The sequence below is a fragment of the Chiloscyllium plagiosum genome, unplaced genomic scaffold (genome assembly GCF_037043375.1).
Source record: "Chiloscyllium plagiosum isolate Xiang-an unplaced genomic scaffold, Cpla_swu_hap1 HiC_scaffold_45, whole genome shotgun sequence".
NCBI classification, from domain to species: domain Eukaryota; kingdom Metazoa; phylum Chordata; class Chondrichthyes; order Orectolobiformes; family Hemiscylliidae; genus Chiloscyllium; species Chiloscyllium plagiosum.
Window position 1 is genome coordinate 60,045,801 of NW_028270183.1, and position 19,785 is coordinate 60,065,585.

The window sequence follows — 19,785 nt, forward strand, 5'->3', positions numbered from 1 at the left end:
AACCCACACAGACATGGGGCGAATGCACAAATTCGGCACAGCCTGAGGCAGGAATTGAACGCGAGTCTCGGGCGTTTGTAAAGCCGTATTGCTAACCACTGTGCCACCGTGCCACCCAACAGCTTTCTCCTCTCAGTCTAAACCTATGCCCTAAACCTATGGACTCCCCGACCCCAGGGAAAAGACTTTATCCATTTATCCTCTGCATGCCCTTCATAATTTTGTACATCTCTATGAGGTCACCACTCAGGCTCCAACGCTCAAGGGAAAACAACCCCAGCCTGTTCAGCCTCTCCCTATACCTCAAATCCTCCAACCCTCTCAACATCCTTGTAAATCTTTCCTGAACCCTTTCAATTTTCACAACATATTTCCGATAAGAAGGAGATCGGAATTCCACACAATATTCCAACAGTGGCCTAACCAGTGTCCCGTACAGCTGCAACATGTCCTCCCAACTCCAAAACTCAATATTCTAACCAATATAGGAAAGCAAACCAAACGCCACCTTATCTATCCAATCTACCCGCGACTCCCCTTCCAAGGAGCCATGAACCTGCACTCCAAGGTCTCTTTGTTTAGCAACACTCCCCAGGACCTTGCCATCAAGTGTATAAGTCCTGCTAAAATTTGCTTTCCCTAATTGCAGCACCTCGCATTTATCTGAATTAAACTCCATCTGCCAGTTCTCAGCACATTGGCCCATCTGATCAAGATCCTGTTGTAATATGAGGTAACCTTCTTCGCTGTCCCCTACACCTCCAATTTTGTTGTCATCTGCAAAGTTATTAACGATACATCTTACACTCGCATCCAAATCATTTATGTCAATGATAAGAAATTGAGGACCCAGCACTGATCCTTGTGGTACTCCACTGGTCACAGGCTTCCAGTCTGAAAAACAACCCTCCACCTCCACCATCTGTCTTCAATCTTTGAGCCAGTTCTCTATCCAAATGACTAGTTGTCCCTGCATTCCGTGAGATCGAAACTTGCTAACCAGTCTCCCATGGAGAATCTTGTCGAACGCGTTACTGAGGTCCATATAGATCACATCTACCGCTCTGCCCTCTTCGTTACCTTTTCAAAAAACTTAATCAAGATTGTGAGATATGATTTCCCACGCACGAAGCCACGTTGACTATCTCTAATCAGTCCTTGTCTTTCCAAATTCATGTACATCCTGGCCTTCAGGATTCCCTTCAACAACTTGCCCACCACCGACGTCAGGCTCACTGGCCTATAGTTCCCTTGCTTGCCCGTACCACTCTTCTTAAACAGTAGCACCACGTTTGCCATACTCCAGTCTTCTGTCACCTCTCGTGTGACTATCAACGGTACAAATGTCTCAGCAATCACTTCTCCAGCTTCTCACAGAGTTCTCGGGTACACCTGTTCAAGTCCTGGGGAGTTATCCACCTTTACCCGTTTCAAGACATCCAGTACTGCATCCTCTGTAATATGGACATTTTTCAACGTGTAACCATTCATTTCCTGACATTCTATATCTTCCATATCCGTTTCCACAGTAAGTACGGATGCAAAAGGCTCGTTTATTATCTCCCCCATTTTCTGCGGCTCCACACAAAGGCTGCCTTGCTGATCTTTGAGGGGGTCTATTCTCTCCCTAGTTATGATTTTGTCATTAATGTATTTGTAAAAACCCTTTGGATTCTCCTTAATTCTACATGTTAAAGCTATCTCATGTCCACTTTTTGCCCTCCTGATTGCCCTCTTAAGTATACTCCTACTGCCTTTATACTCTTCTAAGGATTCGCTCGATCTATCCTGACTATATCTGACATATGCTTCCTTCTTTTTATTAATCAAACCCATTAGTTAGCCAGAATTGCCTATGCCTACCAGCCTTTCCTTTCATCCTAACAGGAATATATTTTCTCTGGATTCTTGTTATCTCATTTCTGAAGGCTTCCCATTTTCCAGCCGACTGTTTACCTATGAACATCTGCCCGTAATCAGGTTTTGAAAGTTCTTGCCAAATACCATCAAAATTGGCCTTTCTCCAATTTAGAACTTCAACTTTTAGATCTGGTCTATCCTTTTCCATCATCATTTTAAATCTAATAGAATTATGGTCGCTGGCCCCAAAGTGCTCCTCCACTGACACCTCAGTCACATGCCCTGCCTTATTTCCCTAGAGTGGGTCAAGCTTTGCACCTTCTCCAGTAGGTTCATCCACATTCTGAATCAGAAAATTTTCTTGTACACACTTAACAAATTCCTCTCCATCTAGACCCTTAACGCTATGGAAGTCCCAGTCTATGTTTGGAAAGTTAAAATCTCCAACCACAACTACCCTATTATTCTAACAGATAGCTGAGATCTCCTTACAAGTTTGTTTCTCAATTTCCCTCTGACTCTTAGGGGGTCTATAATACAATCCCAATAAGGTGATAATCCCGTTCTTATTTCTCAGTTCTACTCAAATAACTTCCCTGGATGTACTTCCAGTAATATCCAATATCCTCCCTCAGTATAGCTGTAATGCTATCCCTAATCAAAAACGCCACTCCTCCTACTATCCTTCCTCCCTTTCTATCTTTCCTGGAGCATTTCTATCCTGGAACATTAAGCTGCCAGTCCTGCCCATCCCTGAACCAACTTTCTGTAATTGCTATGATATCCCAGTCCCATGGACCTAACCATGCCCTGAGTTCATCTGCGTTCCCTGTTAGGCCCCTTGCATTGAAATAAATGCAGTTTACTTTATTAGTCCTACCTTGTCCCTGCCTGCCCTAACTGCTTGAATCGTTTCTGTTCTCAATTGTACCAATCTCAGATTGATCTATTTCCCCACTATCTCCCTGACCCCTCCCCCATCCCTTACGAGTTTAAATCCTCCCGAGCAGCTCTAGCTAATCTCCTTGCCAGTATATTCGTCCCGTTCCAATTTAGGTGCAATCCATCCCTCTGGTACAGTTTCCTTCTACCCCAAAAGAGAATCCAGTGATCCAAAAATGTGAATACTTCTCCAATACACCAGCTCCACAGCCATGCGTTCATCTGCTCTATCCCTCAATTACTGCCCTCACTAGCTCGTCGCGCCTGGAGTTCTCCAGATATTACTACTCTCGAGTACCTCCTTTTTAAATTTCTGCCTAACACCCTTCAATCTCCGTCCAGAATCTCAAACTTTACCCTTCCTATATCGTTGATTCCAATTTGGACAATGACCTCTTGCTGGCCCCTCTCCCCCGTGAGAACATTCTGCACCCTTTCTGAGACATCACACCATTCTGCTTTGTTCTCTGCTGGCTACAGAACCGTCTGTCTGTACCTCAGACTAGGGAGTCCCCTAACACAATTGATTTCGTGGAATCCGACGTATCCCTTGTTGCATTAGAGCCAGTCTCAATACCAGAAACTTGCCTGTTCATGCTACGTTACCCTGTGAATCCATCACCCGATACATTTTCCAAAACAGCATATTTGTTTGAAATGGGGACAGCCCCAGAAGACTCCTGCACTTGCTGCTTAACTCTCTTACCTTTCTTGGAGTTAACCCATCTATGTAACTGTATCTGAGTCTTTCCCTCCTTCCTATAACTGTCATCTATCACATACTGTTGCTGTTACAAATTCTTCATTGTCTTTAACTGTGTCTCCAACCGATCCATTCGATCTGGTAGATTCGCAACCAGAAGCATTTATTGCAGATATAATCCGCAGTAACCCTTAAATCCTCTTTAAACTCTCACATCTGACAAGAAGTACATATGATTCTACTAATATGATTCCATTTGTGCTCCTTCACAATCTACAGACCCAGAAAGACAACACTGTCTTATTCCTCTACAAAACACTGCCCAAGGTTATATTAATATTTATGGCTTATGTTTTAAGATTAATCAAGAGACATATCTCAAAAAAATATATTTAAGGAAGAACCCACTCTACTTACTTCTGCAGACTTTCTGTAGGACACAGTTAAAACAATTCACTTATCTGGCTGGGAACTTTGCCTAAACAGTTCCTCAAACCAGTTGTAATTTTTTCCGTTTTTGTAAATTTTCCTCGACGTACTCCAATATCCAGCGATACATGAATTCAAACTGCAAAGACAGTAACTGTGCAGGTGCACTGTCCTGTCAGTTTCTTCCCCTCACCATTTGCTTCCTTTGTCTGTTCGTTTCCCTCTTAAAACTGCTGTTGCTTTGACTTTTTTTCCCAAAATTCCAAAACAATGCAACAGCATACAAAACAGTAATTGCTGCTTCTGGAATTCGAGGAAATCACCTCCAACACCTAAAATACCTCGAAAAAAGGAGCAGCTGTTACAGCCAGAATTTTTTTCCCACCCAGACTTCTGAAAATCCAAATACACTACTTCCACTGGTTGTCTGTGGTCTATTCTGCAAGAAACAGCTTCAAATAATTCCGACGTTTGTCAGGCATGATTTCTCCGTCAGAAATGCATTGTGATTCTCTGCAATTTTGCTGTTCATTTCTAAGTACCCAATATCACATCTTATAGAATGGATTCCAAGTGTTTCCTTACATATGTCAAATTAATTTGTCTGCAGTCCTCCATATTATCTCTTTCCCCTGTGTACATAGATGGATCATGTTTACTCCCTTTCAGTTATCCACAATGTCTATGGCCATTGCAGGATCTGCAAGTAAATAAAATACAGTCACCGACAGTTCAATTAATGTGCTGTTTTATTTCTGACATTTTGATATGAAGTATATCTGGCCCATCAGGCTTAGCAATGATCAATCTAGCTCAATTTTCAAGTACTACCTTGTTGCTGATATGAATTGACTTTATGTCTTTAGTTCCACAAATCGAATGTGATCACTTGTTTTACACGGAGATTTCCTGGCGCTGTCTCCATGAAGATAGATGCAAAGTAGCTGGTTAGTTTCTCTGCCATTTCCTTGTTCCCCACAATAAATCCTCCTCTCCCTTACAAATTTCCACATTTGGCCTTACTTTTGTTTTCTTTGGTGTATGGATTGTAGACGTATGCAGTCTGTGTGTTTCCTGTTGGTTTGTTTTCATTTTTTTTTATTTCCTTAACCTTTCTTCGTCCTTATTTTCAGAAAAGTAAATCTCTCAGAATGTTCAGGTTTCCACAATATCTGGAATTCTTCTGAAGCTGCTTCCTTAGATTTAATGCAATCATTAATTTCTTATGTGAACGATTAATGGGTCACCTTCCCTTTCTTTGGTGTTTGTAACTTAGTGATATGTACGTATTTTTCAGACTTTCCAGTATTTCTATCACGAACAGCTATTGTTTGTCTCACTCTGAATGTCATATTGTATTTTTCCAATTCACTTTTCCCTCTAGCCTCCGGGTTCCATGATATTTGAGTGTAATGTTCAAACATTCTATATTGCTTGCAGGCGCCGTGTTAAATGCAACATATTAATGTCACGATTGCCCAAAAGCTGCCTCAGTGAACGGGAAGTAATTAATCCTGCTGACCACACAACACCATGCCCGAAATAACCTGCTTTTTCTTTTGGTTCACAACATACCCTTCAACCTACCTCATATACATTTATGGAATTTATTTTTCACAGCATTAGCAATCATTTAGTTAACGCAGTTTGGATGCAATTTTGGATCATCCAGTATTACTGAAGCAACCACAATATTTGCATATCTAATTTCCGGTGAATAGGATGTACGAAGTTGCACAATAGTTTTGGTTTAGATAAGTAAGGTACCAATGTTTGTTCCTCCTTGTTGTTTGCAAGATCCATGCAAACATATTCTGATGAAGCTATGGGATGTGCTCTGTGGTGTTATTAGTGACAGACGTGGACAAGACAAAGGGGAAGCTCACTCCGATGCTGAGATGATCTGAAGAAATGCACATCGATACAGGACAAGCATCAATAACCTTTCCCGCTGGGCCAGGACAAAGGTCTTCTTATTCTCTCTCATCCCTCATACTCTCTGTATATCTGTTACAGCACCAACCCCGGAACAAGGCTCTTGCTCCACCACTCTCATGATTGCATGCAACACTCTCTTTCCTTCACTCCATCTGTCACTGAAAACAAATCGAGATTGAATTTATTGTTTTGCCAACATTGAACCAGTGAGACAATTTGATGCTGGGGATATAAAAATGCGAAAATTTTGAAAATTAGGGAGAGAGCAGATGCCATCGAGACGGAAGAAGTGTGGGGATCAATCATCTTGCTCTGCACGAATTTAGGAAATATTGACTAATAATATATAATTTTTCATATGAAACATATTCACAGTAAACAGAAATAGGACGACCCAGGGAATTCAGCAGCCAGAAGATTAACATCACAGAGGATTGCAGTGGCTGTGTTGTTTTGAAATCAAGTTGATGTAATCTTCATGAGTGTCTTATTGAAACAGCATATTGTTAGAGATTTGGGGGCAGTTTTGCGAGGCGGGTTGGTTAAAGTTGTAAATAGTTGTGGCGTAATTTAACTTTTACTGTTAAAAATAAATTGGCGTTATGTTCTTTAAATAGTGGAATTTGGAAGTTCTCTGTCACTCGTATTCTAATAGATTACGCGGTGAGGTGAGCTTTCCTGGGTGTTTGGTTTAATTAACAGAGGCGTTCACCACCATGTCGTAACACTTGCAAAGATCAATAGATAGCAAAAATAAAAAGAAATAAGAATTAAGAAGATTAAATATGAGGGTAAGTAAGCCAGTCATGTAAAGAAAGACTGGAAGAGCTTTTTTGGATACATAAAGGGCAAACGAGAAGCAAAAATGAGCATATGATCGCTAGAAATTGACACAGGAGAGATAGTAATGTGAAACAAGGAAATGGCTGAGGAGCTGAGAAATTACTTGGTGTCAGTCTTCACGGTTGAAAATGCGAGTAATATCCCAAACTTTGAAAAGCGTTAGTGGACAGACCTGAGTAAGGTGGCCATCACCTTGGAGAAGGGGCTGGGAAAACGGAATTGCCCGAAGGTAAGTAAATCTGGACCAGATGGACTCCACTCCACATTTCTAAGGCAGATAGCTGATGAGACAGTGGAGGCGTTGGTGGTGATCTTTCAGGAATCTCTTGAATAAGGGAGATTCCCAGAGGACTGGAAAATCGCTAATGTGATACCCCTGTTTAAAAAGGAAGTAAAGCAAAAAACAGAAAATTACAGACTGACTAATCTAAACTTGGCTCTGAATAAGATCCTGGAATCCATTCTGAAGGATGAGATTTCTGAATACTTGGATGTGGATGGTAAATTAGGACAAAGTTAGAATGGTTTCATCAAGGGGAGATCATGCCAGGAAATTCTGCTGCAAAAGCTTGAGGATGTAACGAGCAGCCTTAGAACAAGGAGAGCCAATGGATGTCATCCACCTGGACTTCCAGAAGGTCTTTGACAATGTGCCGACAGGAGGCTAGTGAGTAAGGCAAGCGCCCATGGTTTTAGAGGCAAGGTGCTAGCATGGATAGAAGTTTGGCTGACTGGCAGGAAGCAAAGAGTGTCGATAAAAGTGGCCTTCTCAGGATGACATCCAATGAAAAGTGGTGTTCCATAAGGCTCAGTGTTGGTACCACAACCATTCACTTCATACATTAACGATCCAGATGAAGGATCTGAAGGCATTCTGGCTACGTTTGAAGATGATACAAAGATAGGTATAGGGACAGCTAACATCGAAGATGCAAGGGGGATCAAGAAGGATTTGGATAGTTTAGGATAATGGGGAAAGAAGTGGCAGATAGAGTACAAAATGAGAAATTATGGGAACATGCACTTTGTTAGGAAGAAGTAAAACATGGACTACCGAGAAAATCCAGATGTCTGAAGTGCAAAGGGACTTGGGAGTTCTACTCCAGGATTCTCTCAATGTAAACTTGCAGGTTGTGTCAGTAGTTAGGAAGGCAAATGCTGTGATGGCATTTATTTGGAAAGGATTTGAATATAAAAACAGGGACGTACTTCTGAGGCTCTATAAGGCTCTGGTCAGACCACATTTGGAGTATTGTGCGCTGTTTTGAGCCCCATATATCAGGACGGATTAGATTAGATTAGATTAGATTACTTACAGTGTGGAAACAGGCCCTTCGGCCCATCAAGTCCACACCGCCCCTCCGAAGCGCAACCCACCCATACCCCTACATTTACCCCTTACCTAACACTATGGGCAATTTAGCATGGCCAATTCACCTGACCTGCACATCTTTGGACTGTGGGAGGAAACCGGAGCACCCGGAGGAAACCCACGCAGACACTGTACTGACCTTGGAATGGGTTCACAGGAGTTACACGAGAATGGTCCCAGGAAAGAAAAGCTTAACGTATGTGAACGTTTGAGGACTCTGGGGCTGTTCTTGATGGAGTTCAGTGAGATGTGGGGAATCTAATTGAAACATACAGAATACTAAATGGCCTGGACAGTATGGATGGTGAGAAGACTTCCATTGGTAGGAGACTCTAGGACACAAGAATACAACCTTAGAGCAAAGGGAAATCCTTTAAGAACGGAGGTATGAAGAAACGTCTTCAGCCAGAGAGTGGAGAATCCATGGAATTCATTTTCACAGAAGGCAGTGGAGGTCAGGTCATTGTGTATGGTTAAGATAGAGATTGTTAGCTTCTTGAGTATCAAAGGGATCAAAGGTTACAGGGAGAGCAGGAGGATGTGGTTGAGAAACTTGTCAGCCATAATTGAATGGTGGACCAGACTCGATGGGCTGAATGGCCGAATTTCTGTTCCTATGTCCGATGACCTTATGATCGGAGACCGCAGTCTATTGCTTCCTCTCTATCACTTTGACCCTCCTGACAGCAAAGTGCGAGAGTAAACAATCCCTGAGTCATCCTTAACTAACGTGGAGGATTCCTGTTGACGATTCATGAGAATCGCTCCACTGCTTGAAGGAAAGGAACTTCTGCCAAATCCAACTGTTCCAGGAAGAAGTCTCATACTAGCAGCTTGTTTGAGTAGAATAACGTCAGAGACAGAGTATCAGTTGGGACACATTATGTCTTTTCCATATGAAATGAGTTAAACTCATATGAAACTCTGTAAACCTTTTCCTAATCTTTTTCGTCTTCAAACATGTGCGATTGTGTATGTGTGACTCTGTGTCTCACATTTTTAGAGAGAATGAGCTAGGTTACACTTCACACCTGTTGTAACCAGTGGAGAAGTGGGGCTGGAAAAGGACACAGTGACCCTCCAACATTGGTCCGAGCAGAAATGAGAAATTCTCACGGGGCCGTTCAGATGGGAATTCTCTTCCCCAGCAGTTTCATCCCAAGATGGCAGGTCAACACCACCACTTCCAGCGTAATTAGACATGGTCCATAAATGTTGGCCTAGCAACAACACCCACATTCCATGAACAAATCTAAAATGATAAACTGCAGCAGAATTAATTGGATGGGAACAAGACTGATAGATAAATGCCAGTTGCCTTCCAGAATTGTGCTGCCTGTGTACGTTGGCTTTTTGCAGTTTCCTAGTATTGTGCCTGGGTGCTTGCATTTATTCAAAGTTGTGTTTTGCAACATTTGACAGACATGTGAATGGAGGGAAATTGTGGACAGACAGAAAAGTGCTGCGGAGACCACACTCAGATCAGCCATAATCTTACTGTCTGGCCGAGCAATTACAAAGTGTCTAATGACCCACTCCTGCTCCTCAGTCCTATTTCCTATGTTCCATTCAGTCCTTAAAACCACTTGTATAGGAGCAGATAGAGACCACTTGCTCCAAATACCTGGTCTGCAGTATTACAGGATATCATTCAGTCCCTCAACACTGTGTGGTTTGATGTCGGTTGGAAAATGTGATGGGAAATCCAAGCTGGATATGAAAGTGGTCTCCCACCTCTTTAAAGAGTGTCTCCTCTCTGCAAGTGGTGTTTCATTTGTTGGTCATGTTGTAGACCCATATGCACTGTGCATATATCGGGCTCATATCTCTACCAGAGATGGCTCACAAAATACTTTGGTCTGACTGTCCTCAACATCCAATAACAATACTTCCAGGAAAATTACAACCATTCACTTACAAAGACAGAATATGAGAACATAAGAAACAGGAATAGGTAATATGGATGCTCACGCCATTGTATGCTATCATGGCTGATCTACTGTTGTCATTAACTCTTTTTTAATGCGCAATTCTTCACGCCCCTCAGCTCTCTGCAGGTCAAAAATCCACCTACCTCCTCTTTAAATACTTGGAGTGATCTCGCTCCCCTAACTTTCTAGATCTGAGAATTCCTGACATTCAATACGCTCTATGAGAAGAAAACACTCTCCACACAGACACCATCACGTATTAACATTAACAATAGTGGTTAACTGACCTGCTTAGGTAAGAGGGATTGACCCTGATATCAAGGCAAGATTTGACTGAAGATTCTATCCGCAGGGGCACTTAAATATCCAGAATCATGCATCCCGAGTAAAAATAAAAATACAAGCCATGGAATTTATCACCTTCTCAGTGTCTGTGTAGAACATAACGAGTGATTGTCCATCACCATCAAGTTTCAATGCAATGACCTCTTATTCTCTGACAGTGCGACAGATTAACCTTCACTCACTCCTCTTTTACCATCAGCACAGGGATTCGTCTCGTGAAATTCCTTTACACAGCCTCTATTGCAATGAGATAATTCCTTTTAAAGGTGAAAAAATCTGTCCATAATACCCCAAATACTGCCTCAACCACACTCTCAGTGATGATCACTGTAATTCCTTTCCCTCACTTACTGGTCTCCGTATCTTTATTATGACATAAAAAAAACATTCCTTCTCTATGCACTGCCACTGTTGTGGAATTTTAAAAGTTCCTTACATCTGTATGTCAGCATCAGTAAGCCAGCACCAGAGGTGCCTGTGGAGATGAACATCACTCATGGGGAGAGACTCAGTCAGAAAGACTGCACTTGGAATAGGGAATGGTCACCTACCTGAATGGAAATGAAGTGTAGGAATAAGGAAAACAGGCAGAGGAAGGGAGCCATCTTTACTTTTGTTCTTCTCTCACGGGATTTGTGCAGCCATGGTCAGGCCAGCGTGTTATGCTGATCTTGAACTGAGTGACTGGTTCAGCTATTCCACAGGACAGTAAAGAGTAAAACACATTGCTGTGGGTTTGCCTAGACATGACTGGGGATGGGTAACGCATTGACTTCTCTGAAGGACATGAAGCAAGCAGATGGGCCTTTTCTCACAAATGATGATAGTTTCAGTTCAATTACATAAATTTCGTTCATGGGATATCAACAGATTATTATTCTGTGCCTCTAGATTATGTGTCAATTACTTAAGCAGCATGCAGTGTCTGCCTGTCTGACAGAATCTGTGCAGTAAACAAGGTCAACATACTCAAGAGCAATTATTCTGTAATTGACATGTGGTTACAAGGGAGTCGATGAATTGTATCCATATTTCACAAAGGCACAATTGATGGTTTATTCAGAAGATGCACTGAGGCAGAGGAGGAGACGGGGATATCAAGATGGTGGTATTGGACAGGATTAGTGAGTGGGAAGGATATAGAAATGTAGACCTGTGCAGGACTAGAAGTATTATGGAGTTTGAGAACAGTCTGGTTCTCCTCACAAATTGGTGAGTAATTTGTCATGAGTAATTTGCTCGATACAATTTGTGAGGAATGGAATATTTCATTGGAATTGAAAATGTTGACATCCACGTTTCTAAATTTTAAATAATATGGGCTGCAATTCAGTCCAACCTGGCTTAATGAACAGATAGAATGAATTACCAGGAACACCAACTATAGCGAGGATGGGATAGTAACCAGCTTGAATAACCATCAGTGCATCACAGATCCGCAAAACTAATGAGATCCAAGGCCGAGAAAGACAGTAAAATTCCTCGGATAAACTCCTGTCGATTTTTGCTACATTCAAGTCTAATGTTCTCAGATTCTGATACATTGTTGGAACATTCCAGTCTGACGTTCTCAGATTCTGATCTCTCCTTCCTCTTTCTCTAGATCTGCTGATGTCTGTTAATGCTGTCAGTGATGCTTCCGCTGATATCATGGGATAACACATTGAACCGAATCCTTAATTAATAGAAGAGGAAAGCCCTCCAGTGACACATTTAGGATGCACGGAGACTGACATCAATCACAGTCGCTGAACAAATATCTCCCGTTAACCCATTTCAATTCAAAACTTTTTATTAAAATTTAAAATTATGATTAAAATTTACACATTCTGGATGGGATAGGTGGGCGTGACTGACGGAACAAATGTTGGGTCTGGTAGATCAATAATGTGTAAGCATTCAATCTGCCTTGGATATTGGAGCAATGCCAGAGGTTTATCAGAATATAAGCATTCTTCTCGGTTTATAAATTGAAACATACATTCTGTATCTACTGATCAGGCACTGCAACATCAGGCAGACATTGAGAGAACTTTTAAAGTCCATGATCTGAGAAGAAAATAACCCTAAGACTACGTGCGGTTATAACAGACAACGACACGGTGATGTTAACAGGGAATTGTACCGAAGAGATAATGGGGACTGCAGATGTTGGATAATTCATTTTCGGTAAAGGATGGTGGTGGAAAAGGCACAGTAAGCCAGGCAACATCCAAGGAGCAAGAGAGTCGACGTTTCAGACAGGACCTTTCTTCAGGACAAGGGAGGGAGAAGGGGCTAAGAGAAAATGGGTGATTGGGTGATGCTGGGGGAAAGATACGTGATAGGTGAGTGAAGATAGGAGGTGATAGTGATCGATTGGTGGGGAGTGTGGAGCAGGTGGTGGGAAGGAAGATGGACATTAGGTCTCCTCGAGAGGGCAGATGTGAGTCCGGGTTTGGATCTGGGATCTGGGTTGGCCAGGGAAGATTTGTAAACCAGTGAATCCAATGTTCATGCCGTGTGTTTGTTGGCTTCTGAGGCAGAATATGAGGTGTTACTGGTAACATCCTGGTAATCTCTTCTCAACGATCTCCATCTTAATAATCGCCTTCCTATAACAGAACTGCACATAGTACTTTAGAGGAGGCTGTATCAATATCCTGCTGAACATGTGTTGCTGGAAAAGCGCAGCAGGTCAGACAGCATCCAGGGAACAGGAGAATCGACATTTCGAGTATAAGCCCTTCTTCAGGAATGTGGAAAGTGTGTCCAGCAGGCTAAGATAAAAGGTAGGGAGGAGGGACTTGGGGGAGAGGCGTTGGAAATGCGATAGGTGGAAGGAGGTCAAGGTGAGGGTGATAGGCCGCAGTGGGGTGGGGGCGGAGAGGTCAGGAAGAAGATTGCAGGTTAGGAAGGCGGTGCTGAGTTCCAGGGATTTGACTGAGACAAGGTGGGAGGAGGGGAAATGAGGAAACTGGAGAAATCTGAGTTCATCCCTTGTGGTTGGAGGGTTCCTAGGCGGAAGATGAGGCGCATTTCCTCTATCAGTCGTGTTGCTTTGGCCTGGTGATAGAGGAGTCCAACGACCTGCATGTCCTTGGTGGAGTGGGAGGGGGAGTTAAAATGTTGGGCTACGGGGTGGTTGGGTTGGTTGGTCCGGGTGTCCTAGAAGTTTTCTCTGAAACATTCTGCAAGTGGGCGGCCTGTCTTCCCAATATAAAGGAGGCCACATCGGGTGCAGCGGATGCAGTAAATGATGTGTGTGGAGGTGCAGGTGAATTTGTGGTGGATATGGAAGGATCCCTTGGGGCCTTTGAGGGAAGTAAGGGGGGAGGTGTGCGCGCACACTTTGCATTTCTTGCGGTTGCAGGGGAAGGTGCCGGGAGTAGATGTTGGGTTGGTGGGGTGTGTGGACCTGACGAGGGAGTCACGGAGGGAGTGGTCTGTACGGAACGCTGATAGGGGAGGGGAGGGAAATATCTCCCTGGTGGTGGGGTCCGTTTGGACGTGGCAGAAATGATGGCGGATGATACGCTGTGCATGGAAGTTGGTGAGGTGGTAGGTGAGGACCAGTGGGCTTCTGTCCTGGTGGCGATTGGAGGGGCGGGGCTCAAGAGCGGAGGAGGGGGAAGTGGAAGAGATGCGGTGGAAGACATCGTCGACCATGTCTGGGGGGAAATTGCGGTCCTTGAAGAAGGAGGCCATCTGGGTTGTACGGTTTAGGAACTGGTCCTCCTGGGAGCAGATGCGGCGGAGATGAGACGAAGGAATTGGGAGTATGGGATGGCGTTTTTACAGGTGGCAGGGTGGGAGGAGGTGTAGTCTAGGTTGCTGTGGGAGTCGGTCGGTTTATAGTAGATGCCCGTGTTGATTCTGTCGCCCGATATAGAAATGGAAAGGTCGAGGAAGGGGAGGGAGGAGTCTGAGACGGTCCAGGTGAATTTGAGGTCGGGGTGGAAGGTGTTGGTAAAGTGGATGAATTGTTCCACCTCCTCGTGGGAGCACGAGGCAGCGCTGATACAGTCATCGATGTAGCGGAGGAAAAGGTGGGGGCTGGTGCCAGTGTAGCTGCGGAAGATGGACTGTTCCACATATCCTACGAAGAGGCAGGCATAGCTGGGGCCCATGTGGCTGCCCATGGCTAGTCCTTTGGTTTGGAGGAAGTGGGAGGATTGGAAAGAGAATTTGTTCAGGGTGAGGACCAGTTCAGTCAATCGATGGAGGGTGTCAGTGGAAGGTACTGGTTGGTACAGCGGGAAAGGAAGAAACGGAGGGCTTTGAGTCCTTCGTGATGGGGGATGGAGGTGTACAGGGACTGGATGTCCATGGTGAAGATAAGGCGTTGGGGACAGGGGAAGCGAAAATCATGGAGGAGGTGGAGGGCATGGGTGGTGTCCCGAACGTAGGTGGGGAGTTCTTGGACGAAGGAGGACAGGACCGTGTCGAGGTATGCAGAGATGAGTTCGGTGGGGCAGGAGCAGTCTGAGACAATGGGTCGGCCGGGGCAGTCAGGTTTGTGGATTTTGGGCAGGAGGTAGAAACGGGCGGTGCGGGGTTGTGGGACTATGAGGTTGGAGGCGGTGGATGGGAGATCCCGTGAGGTGATGAGGTTATGGATGGTCTGGGAGATGATGGTTTTGTGGCGGGAGGTGGGGTCATGGTCAAGGGGGCAGTAGGAGGAGGTGTCCATGAGCTGGCGTTTAGCCTCAGTGGTGTAAAGGTCGGTGCGCGAAACTACTACCGTGCCTCCCTTGTCTGCTGGTTTGATAGTGAGGTTGGGGTTGGAACGGAGGGAGTGGAGGGCTGCCCGTTCGGATGGTGAGAGGTTGGAGTGGGTGAGAGGGGTGGAGAAGTTGAGGCGGTTAATGTCGCGGCGGCAGTTGGCTATGAAGAGATCGAGGCCGGGTAAGAGGCCAGCACGGGGTGTATCAATATCCTGCACAAGCTCAGCATGACTTCCCAACTTCTAACATCAAAGGTCTGAGCAATGAAGTTACCTTATACATCCTGCACCACAAACCTAAAGAATTATACCAGCGCCCCTGGGTCCCTCTTTTCTATATAACTACCAAAGCCCAGCATTAATTGTGTAAGCCCTCCCTTTGATTTTTTTACCAAAATGCAATACCTCACATGTATCCATGTTAAATTCTATCTGCCATACCTCAGCCCAGTGAGTGATATTACTGACCCCTCATACTTCCCCTTCGGATTAAAACGACACTCCCCTCTCCAGAATGCCTACAGACACCAGCCTTGAGTTTTCCAAAGAACCAGAGCTTGGTTTGCCTTGTGCAGGCAGAGGGAGGAGTCGGTAAGCAAAAGCTGGAAAGGAAACAGTTTCCTTGTATCAATGAATGATTTTTGGAAGAGGGAAGCCACGTGTTAGATATTTGAAATAGTGTTTTGGGACCAGAATTGTGCTCATTCCTCATCTCTGGTGTTCAGTATTGATATCAACTCGAGATCATTCATAGTGCAAAGTGTGTTGCAGGAGTTCTTCCACAAAAATAGCAGACTACTGATTATAACCATTCAATCCAGAAATGACAGCCAAACAATTAAAGATCTTCATTGTTTATCTCAATGGCACAGCGAATGCCCTCAACATCCTATAGTTAAGGCGAATAACTCGTACCTTTTTCAATGAGAAATGTCCCCTGTGCAATTTGGTAATGTTAACCAGAATTTCATAAATCCATACACTTAAAATATGATCCAAAATCTGGTTTAGGCCTTGTTCAATCGATAATGCCCACGTTTCTGAGGTGGAACTCTGGAGTCGATTCCAGTCCACGACTGTCTGGTAGGGCCCCTATCACTGGAGAAGATAATGTGTATTCATGTCCTGTGGAGGTATGTCACGGCGTGTTATAACAGGCTGATGAACAAACACACAGGAGCATCATGCTGCAGCTTTAGCGGCTAATGCTGAATAATGGTAGTCTCCCTATCACTGGGCCGAAAATTCCAGTTTTAAAGCCCACAGAGCTGTTTCATAATATGTCTGAACAAGTTGATTAAACTGTTTTTGGAATTGTGCCTCGATGGAGAAGGAAGAGGTACGACTACTGAATTTTAGAATTTAGACGCAGGATGACTGAAAGCACAGCATTCGTGTTGATTGGAGTCACATTTGCACTTTCTAGAAGTTTAGAAAATGATGAAGAGCAAGAATAGGGCGAGTGCTCAAGGGGCACCTGAAGTACGTCTGGAAATACAGATATCATTACTCATTTTGTGTTTGAAAAGCTGTAACTAGTGGAATTCTTCAGGGATCTGTGTGATGTCATCAACAAATTACAATCCATACCAATGAATTGGATGAAAGGGATGGAGCTCAGTTTGCTCATGCACCAGAATAGTCATTCAATAAGATGTCAAATGGAGACAGAGCGTCTGCAATGGCATGCAGATGGGGGAGGGCAGAGCATCTGCAATGGGTTAGAGATGGGGAAGGGCAGATCATCTGCAATGGGATAGAGACAGGGGAAGGGCAGAGCACCTGCAATTGGATAGAGACGGGAGAGGGCAGATCATCTGCAATGGGATAGAGGCAGGGGAGGACAGAGCGTCTGCAATGGGATACAGATGGGGGTGAGGAGAGTGTTTGATTGGGATACAGAGAGGGGAGGGCATAGAGTCTGCAATGGGACTCAGACAGAGGGAGTACAGAAGTCTGCAATGTGACACAGACTGGGGGAGGTCTGAGCATCAAGCAATGGCATACAGACAGAGGACAGTTGTGAGCAAACCTTCACCAGAAAAAAATAACAGTACTATATATATATATATGTATGTGTGTGTGCGTATATATATATATATATATATATATATATATATATACACGCACACATGATGGGAACGTTCTGTTTTGAGAGGACAATGCAGACCTCAGTGGTACCGAGGGATTTGTGTGTTCTGGCACATGCCTCACATCAAATTACTTTGAAGATGCAGCAAATGATTTGGAAGGTAAATGGAATGATTCTGTTTCGTGCACGGTGTGTTGGGTATGATCTTAGCCATGTTTTTCTGCATCAGTACAGGGCATCACTGAGATCACATCTGAAGTATTATGTGTAGTTATAATTGCCTAAACTGAAAAAAAAAACAAAATTGCTTTCGAAATGTTTCAAATTTTTTTCTCTTTACTCGTTCTTGGGATGAAGGCATTCCGTTATAAAGAGTTAACAGTTCAGCCTGAGAATGAGGGTTGTTGTGTTGACCATATAAGATCTTGAGAAGAGTACCGGAATACCGGATGGGTATTTCTTCGTATGTGGGAGAATAAAACTGGAGAAATGATTTAAGCAAATGTCAGTCTCAAAGGAAAGGTCATTGGACCGAAAATTTGAACTCTGATTTCTCCTAATACATGCTACAAGACAGGCTGAACTTTTTCAGCAATTTCTGTATTTGTTTAAGAATAAAACATATTCATCTTAACACAGATATTGTGAAGGCATGAAACGCTTATTTTTACATTATGCAGGCACATATTAACAGATCTTCAAAACAAATAGGGCCATTTATTGCTAATGAATTGATTCGGTGTATGACAATATCAATAATTCACTGACCTGGAGTCGAGAATGTGATGGTGTCATATAGTTCGGACAATGTTCAAGGAGAACTCACATGGTAGTCTGGGGTCTGATAACGTTATTGATTTAGCTTAGAGATGGAAACAATGTAGCCAATCTGTGAAGGAACTGTCTATTGCTCCCTTTCTGTTTCCCTGTCGCTCATCAGAGCAACGTGGGATTGAAAAAAAAACAGTCGTCTTTCCCACTCATGGAGGATTCCTGATGATGATTCATTGGAATCTCCCCACTGCATGAAGCAAAGCAATTCAGCCAAACCCAAGTGTTTCATGAAGAAATCCCATTGTCAGAAGGTTTTGCGAGCAGAATAACTTCAGAAGTAATTATTCAGACTCAATAGTGAGGGTGACAGTCAAGAGATGCTGTGGCTGCAAATGGGAATCCGGGAGGGTGTTTAGCCTCCCACATGCCAGGGTCCAGGATGTCTCAGAGCGGCTGTAGAACGTTCTCACCAGGGTGGGGGAGCAGCCAGAAGTCATTGTGCACATTAATACAAATGATACAGGTAGAAATAGTGATGAGGTCCAGAGTGGTTATAGAGAGCAAAGAAAAGGGGTAAAAGACAGGACCACGACAGCGGTCATATCCGGTTTACTTCCAGTGTTCCGTGTTAGTGAGGTTAAGAACAGGAGGATATGACAGATGAATGGGTGGCTAAAGAATTGGTGCAGGAGGCAGAGATTTAGATTTTTGGATCACTAGGATCTTTTGTGTGGCAGAGGTGATCTTTTCGGGAAGGACGAGTTGTACCTGAACTGGAAGGGGACCAACATCCTGGCAGGCAGGTTTGCTCGTGCTGCAAGGGAGGGTTGGCTGAGAAGGTTAGGGTGAATCCAAAGACGTTATTTTAGTATATTAAAGTAAAAGGAATAGCAAAATGAGAATATGACCCCTCAAGGTCCAACGTGGACATGCATGTCTGGAAGCGTAGGAGCTTTGCGAGATTCTCAATGAATATTTCTCCTCTGTCGCTACCGTGGAGAAATACATGAAGACTTGCGAGCTTAACAAAGATCGTGGTGTTATCTTGGGGTGAGTCAATATCACAGGAGAGGACGTGTTGGATGTATTAGAATGTATGAAGGTGGATAAATCTCCTGATCCTAAACAGATGTATCCAAGAAAATTGCAAGAGGCTGCAGAAGAAACTACGGGGACCTGGTTGATATTTTTGCATCATCGTTAGCCACAGGTTAGGTTCCAGAAGGGTAGCAAATGTGTGCCATTATTCAGGAAGGGAAGCAAAGAAAAATCCGGGAACTATAGGCCAGGAAGTCTAACATCTGTGGTACGTAGGTTACTTGAGAAGACTCTGAAAGCTAAGATATACATACATTTGGAAAGACAGCGTTTGATTAGAAATTGTTTTTTTTTTCAGATTCTCTACAGTATGGAAACAGGCCATTTGGCCGAACAAGGACACACCGACCCTACAAACAGTAACCCTCCCCCCCACCCCAGTCCCATTCCCCTACCCTATATTTACCCCTGACGAATGCACATAACACTATGGGTAACTTAGGATGGCCAATTCACTTAACCTGTACATCTTTGGATTGTGGGAGGAAAATGGAGCACCCGGAGGAAACCCACACAAACACAGGGAGAATGTGCAAACTCCACACAGGGAGTCTCCCGAAGCTGGAATCAAGCCCAGATCCATGGGACTACGAGGCAGCAGTGAGCCACAATGCCACCCTTGCTTGTTGTCAACACAGTTCAGAGACACAGGTACAAAATCTATTCTGCCCTTCACCCATGATGCAAGATCCAATAAAACATACCATGGATAGTTTATTCTCCACTGAAAATGTCATATTATTATTATTCATT